This window comes from Acanthochromis polyacanthus, chromosome 20 (genome assembly GCF_021347895.1).
Source record: "Acanthochromis polyacanthus isolate Apoly-LR-REF ecotype Palm Island chromosome 20, KAUST_Apoly_ChrSc, whole genome shotgun sequence".
NCBI classification, from domain to species: Eukaryota; Metazoa; Chordata; class Actinopteri; family Pomacentridae; genus Acanthochromis; species Acanthochromis polyacanthus.
This window is the reverse complement of record NC_067132.1, coordinates 11,282,806-11,288,875: the sequence shown is the minus strand read 5'-3', so window position 1 is coordinate 11,288,875 and position 6,070 is coordinate 11,282,806.

The window sequence follows — 6,070 nt, the reverse complement described above, 5'->3', positions numbered from 1 at the left end:
AACATAAAGATATAAAATTTTAATTTTTTGTCAAAAATCAACAACAAGTGGGACACAATCATGAAGTGGAACAAAATTTATTGGATATTTTAAACTTTTTTAACAAATAAAAACCTGAAAAGTGGGGCGTGCAATATTATTCGGCCTCCTTGCATTAATACTTTGTAGCACCACCTTTTGCTGCAATTACAGCTGCAAGTCGCTTGGGGTATGTCTCTATCAGTTTTGCACATCGAGAGACTGAAATTCTTGCCCATTCTTCCTTGCAAAACAGCTCGAGCTCAGTGAGGTTGGATGGAGAGCGTTTGTGAACAGCAGTCTTCAGCTCTGCCCACAGATTCTCGATTGGATTCAGGTCTGGACTTTGACTTGGCGATTCTAACACTTGGATACGTTTATTTGTGAACCATTCCATTGTAGATTTGGCTTTATGTTTTGGATCATTGTCCTGTTGGAAGATAAATCTCCATCCCAGTCTCAGGTCTTTTGCAGACTCCAACAGCTTTTCTTCCAGAATGGTCCTGTATTTGGCTCCATTCATCTTCCCATCAATTTTAACCATCTTCCCTGTCCCTGCTGAAGAAAAGCAGGCCCAAACCATGAGGCTGCCACCACCATGTTTGACAGTGGGGATGGTGTGTTCAGGGTGATGAGCTATGTTGCTTTTACGCCAAACATATCGTTTTGCATTGTGGCCAAAAAGTTGGATTTTGGTTTCATCTGACCAGAGCACCTTCTTCCACATGTTTGGTGTGTCTCCCAGGTGGCTTGTGGCAAACTTCAAACCAGACTTTTTATGGATATCTTTGAGAAATGGCTCTCTTCTTGCCACTCTTCCATAAAGGCCAGATTTGTGCAGTGTACGACCGATTGTTGTCCTATGGACAGACTCTCCCACCTCAGCTGTAGATCTCTGCAGTTCATCCAGAGTGATCATGGGCCTCTTGGCTGCATCTCTGATCAGTCTTCTCCTTGTTGGAGGTGAAAGTTTAGAGGGACGGCCGGGTCTTGGTAGATTTGCAGTGGTCTGATACTCCTTCCATTTCAATATGATTGCTTGCACAGTGCTCCTTGAGATGTTTAAAGCTTGGGAAATCTTTTTGTATCCAAATCCAGCTTTAAACTTCTCCACAACAGTATCTCGGTCCTGCCTGGTGTGTTCCTTGGTCTTCATGATGCTCTCTGCACTTTAAACAGAACCCTGAGACTATCACAGAGCAGGTGCATTTATACAGAGACTTGATTACACACAGGTGGATTCTATTTATCATCATCAGTCATTTAGGACAACATTGGATCATTCAGAGATCCTCACTGAACTTCTGGAGTGAGTTTGCTGCACTGAAAGTAAAGGGGCCGAATAATATTGCACACCCCACTTTTCAGGTTTTTATTTGTTAAAAAAGTATAAAATATCCAATAAATTTAATTCCACTTCACGATTGTGTCCCAATTGTTGTTGATTCTTGACAAAAAATTAAAATTTTATATCTTTATGTTTGAAGCCTGAAATGTGGCGAAAGGTTGAAAAGTTCAAGGGGGCCGAATACTTTCACAAGGCACTGTATATACACACGTGGACAAAATTGTTGGTACCCCTCAGTTAAAGAAGGAAAAACCCACAATTCTCACTGAAATCACTTGAAACTCACAAAAGTAACAATAAATAAAAATGTATTGAAAATTAAATAATCAAAATCAGCCATCACTTTTGAATTGTTGATTAACATAATTATTTAAAAAAACAAACTAATGAAATAGGGCTGGACAAAAATGATGGTACCCATAACTTAATATTTTGTTGCACAACCTTTTGAGGCAATCACTGCAATTAAACGATTTCTGTATTTGTCAATGAGCGTTCTGCAGCTGTCAACAGGTATTTTGGCCCACTCCTCATGAGCAAACAGCTCCAGTTGTCTCAGGTTTGATGGGTGTCTTCTCCAAATGGCATGTTTCAGCTCCTTCCACATATGTTCAATGGGATTCAGATCTGGGTTCATAGAAGGCCACTTTAGAATAGTCCAACGCTTTTCTCTCAGCCATTCTTGGGTGTTTTTGGCTGTGTGTTTTGGATCGTTGTCCTGTTGGAAGACCCATGACCTGCGACTGAGACCAAGCTTTCTGACACTAGGCAGCACATTTCTCTCCAGAATGCCTTGATAGTCTTCAGATTTCATCGTACCTTGCACACTTTCAAGACACCCTGTGCCAGATGCAGCAAAGCAGCCCCAAAACATTACTGAGCCTCCTCCATGTTTCACCGTAGGGACAGTGTTCTTTTCTTCGTATGCTTGGTTTTTGAGTCTACGAACATAGAGTTGATGTGCCTTACCAAAAAGCTCCAGTTTGGTCTCATCTGTCCAAAGGACATTCTCCCAGAAGCTTTGTGGCTTGTCAACATGCATTTTTGCAAATTCCAGTCTGGCTTTTTTATGAGTTTTTTTCAGCAGTGGTGTCCTCCTTGGTCGTCTCCCATGAAGTCCACTTTGGCTCAAACAACGACGAATGGTGCGATCTGACACTGATGTACCTTGGCCTTGGAGTTCACCTTTAATTTCTTTGGAGGTTGCTCTGGGCTCTTTGGATACAATTCCAACGATCCGTCTCTTCAATTTGTCATCAGTTTTCCTCTTGCGGCCACGTCCAGGGAGGTTGGCTACTGTCCCGTGGGTCTTGAACTTCTGAATAATATGAGCCACTGTTGTCACAGGAACTTCAAGCTGTTTAGAGATGGTCTCATAGCCTTTACCTTTAAGATGTTTGTCTATAATTTTTTTTCGGATGTCCTGGGACAATTCTCTCCTTCGCTTTCTGTTGTCCATGTTCAGTGTGGTACACACCTTTTCACCAAACAGCAGGGTGACTACTTGTCTCCCTTTAAATAGGCAGACTGACTGATTATGAGTTTGGAAACACCTGTGATGTCAATTAAATGACACACCTGAGTTAATCATGTCACTCTGGTCAAATAGTTTTCAATCTTTTATAGAGGTACCATCATTTTTGTCCAGGCCTGTTTCATTAGTTTGTTTTTTTAAATAATTATGTTAATCAACAATTCAAAAGTAATGGCTGTTTTTGATTATTTAATTTTCAATAAATTTTTATTTATTGTTACTTTTGTGAGTTTCAAGTGATTTCAGTGAGAATTGTGGGTTTTTCCTTCTTTAACTGAGGGGTACCAACAATTTTGTCCACGTGTATATATATATATATATATATATATATATATATATATATATATATATATATATATATATATATGTATATGTATGTATGTATATATATGTATATGTATATGTATATTCTGTTGTTGCTTTACACTCACTCTGCTTCTCCCTGTGTTCCTTCTCCGACTGTCCCTGGTCTCAGAACTGTGGTTGCTGTCCCACCAACAGTCTCCATCATGTCAATCAATCAAAATTTATTTTTAGAGCACTTTACAACAACATAAAAGAAGACCAGAGGGCTTTCCATCAGTATGATGAAGCAGAACACTACAATTTGGCTACTATAAAACCATAAAACCATAAAAAACATAAAACCATAAAACCAAAATGCAGCACAGATTAATCGGTACCATTTAAATGAGGCATTTTGGGACAACATGAAAATAAAACAGTCCTAGGATTCAAAGACACAACTGAATAGGTGGGTTTTCAGCCTGGACTTGAAAAGTGACAGGTCCAAACTGAAATCCCATTTCCACTGTGGGATGCTGCTGCTGACCTTCCTCCAGCCCACTGCTTCCAGCTGTCCATTTCCACCAGTCGACTCTGCATCACCCTCACTATACTTGATATGCTCATCTACTTACTGTTTGAATTTTACAACCAGCTATATATGTAGTAAATTTAATGCCAGAGCCGTACACCATAACAGTAAACTTATGAATCAATTTTAATGTCAGCTTGCACTTTGTACGTATCATCTAGCTTATCACACATGCATCCAACTATGATCAAACCACAGCTGTAACTGCTGTTTTTCCACCCATTGGCTGTGAGTTTGATGAACAACTGCAGCATCAGACAGTAGCAGGACGAGAGAAAGTTTTCACATTTGTACACCAAAAAACAGCAGCACTGGTAACTTTAAATTCTAAATGATCCCAGAGAGAGAACGGAGAGAGAATGAATGTGGACCAGGATCCAGCAGCAGGTCACACTGTGTAGATCTGATGCACTGATAGAAGAGCAGCAGCTGATGTTTCTACAGCACACAGGACGAACAGGAGGATTTGATGGAGCTGAATGACGGGTTTCCTGTGCAGGTGAACGGTAAACGGTATGTGTGAGCTGGTGTGAGTTCAGCAGCATGGATCAGTGTGAGGATCCTCACAGCTCTCTGTGTGGGGAACAGAAGAACCAGAACAAAGCTCAGAGGTGAGACCGCATCTCTCAGTGTCCACGACTCTTCTGCATGTCAGAGGTCAGCACTCATCACTACCATCATTATTCACAGTAAAGAACCTGGATCTGGACCTGAACCTGAACCTGGATCTGAATCATTCATCAAAAAAAACTCTGGGCTGACATCAGTGTTAAAGTGTCTGACATTACACCAAATGTATTTATTTTTCTCAGGTGGCTGCAGGTTTTCACCAATATGGAAAGGTATGACAGTCAGCTGAGCCTCACAGTTGTGTGTGAACTCTGGATGTAGTCCAATAAAGAGAGCTAATAGCTGCATCCTGACAGCAGATCCAGCAGGATGTTAGTCTGGACTCTGATTTCTGACTTGGTGTTGGTGCTTTTTGAACTTCCAGCTGTGTTGGTTGTTGTGAAGCTGCTTGTTTGTGCTGCAGTTACTGAACTGCTGGTTTTCCTCTCTGTCCACCAGGATCCATCAGAACCTAGAACCAGGACCAGAACCAGAACCAGAACCCAGCTGTGTGTCTGTGAAGAATGATCGATCAGAGGGTCGCTGATTTAACTTCAAAAGACGACAACGCTCTGCTAGAAAGAAGTAAGATATTCATATGTAGTTCATTCTCACAAAGACACAACATGCTGAGTGTCAGCTCAGCTCTTTGTCACATCCATGGAAATGTTCCTGTGTGAGGCAGTGCGTGCTTTCAGAGTGGAAAGAATGGATGCTGTGGTTGTGGTGAAGCAGCTGCTCCAGCAGGTGGCGTCTTTCTGCTTTGGCTCCAACAGTGTAGGCAGGAAGCTGCAGTCAGGTTTCAGGTGCTGCTGGACAGAGGAGGGCAAATAGCAAACGGTGAACGCTGCTGTGATGTCCTGGAGACACATTTGGCTTGATGGAGGTTTGTGGATGCTTGTTAGGGATTGTTGCTTTGACAAAGTGAAGAACATCTACTGTGACCAATGAAGTTAAAGCCAGAGGGAAGAAGGTTGAGAACAATTACTCATTTACAATGATGACCTGGCAAGAGGCCCCATCAGGAAGAAAGATAGCAAATAAACAAGTGAGGGAGGGGGACAGAGACAAGTAGATGAGCCGAATATTTGGGTCCAACCCTAGTATATTGTCAATTATATTTTTAAATTGTCTGCAAATGATTCTTTTCTGTCTATCTGTCAGCATGTGCAGCACTTTGGTCATCTCAAATTGTTTTAAACTGGCTTTATAAATACATTTGATTTGATGTCATTTGTCTGTGTGGACAGACGTACTGAGATCTAACTGTTGATGTTGATCCACAGAGTGGAGCAGCAGAACTCAGAGGTTCCCAGAGCTCAGTCTGACCAGCAGCATCACCTGGACTCCATATTCATGGTGAGTTCATGGACAACAAGTTGTCTCCATCTGTTGTGTTCAGGTGTGTCCATGCTGCTCTTTGTAGACCAGTGGACTGTCAGTGTGTCCAACATGGATCTGATGTTTGGCTCCATGATTTGGCTCTGATGGACTCATTGCCACATTTCTGTGTTCCAGCTGCTGGAGGGCAACGTGGAGACATTTTTCACCAGAGAGAGAGGAGATCTGCCCAGAACCCTGACTGAGATGTTCATCCACCACCTGGTGGTTCAGACCAAAGTCTAGAAGGTCAAGTATGATGGAGAAGCTGAGACAGATCCACACTGGAGTCCAGACAGCATTA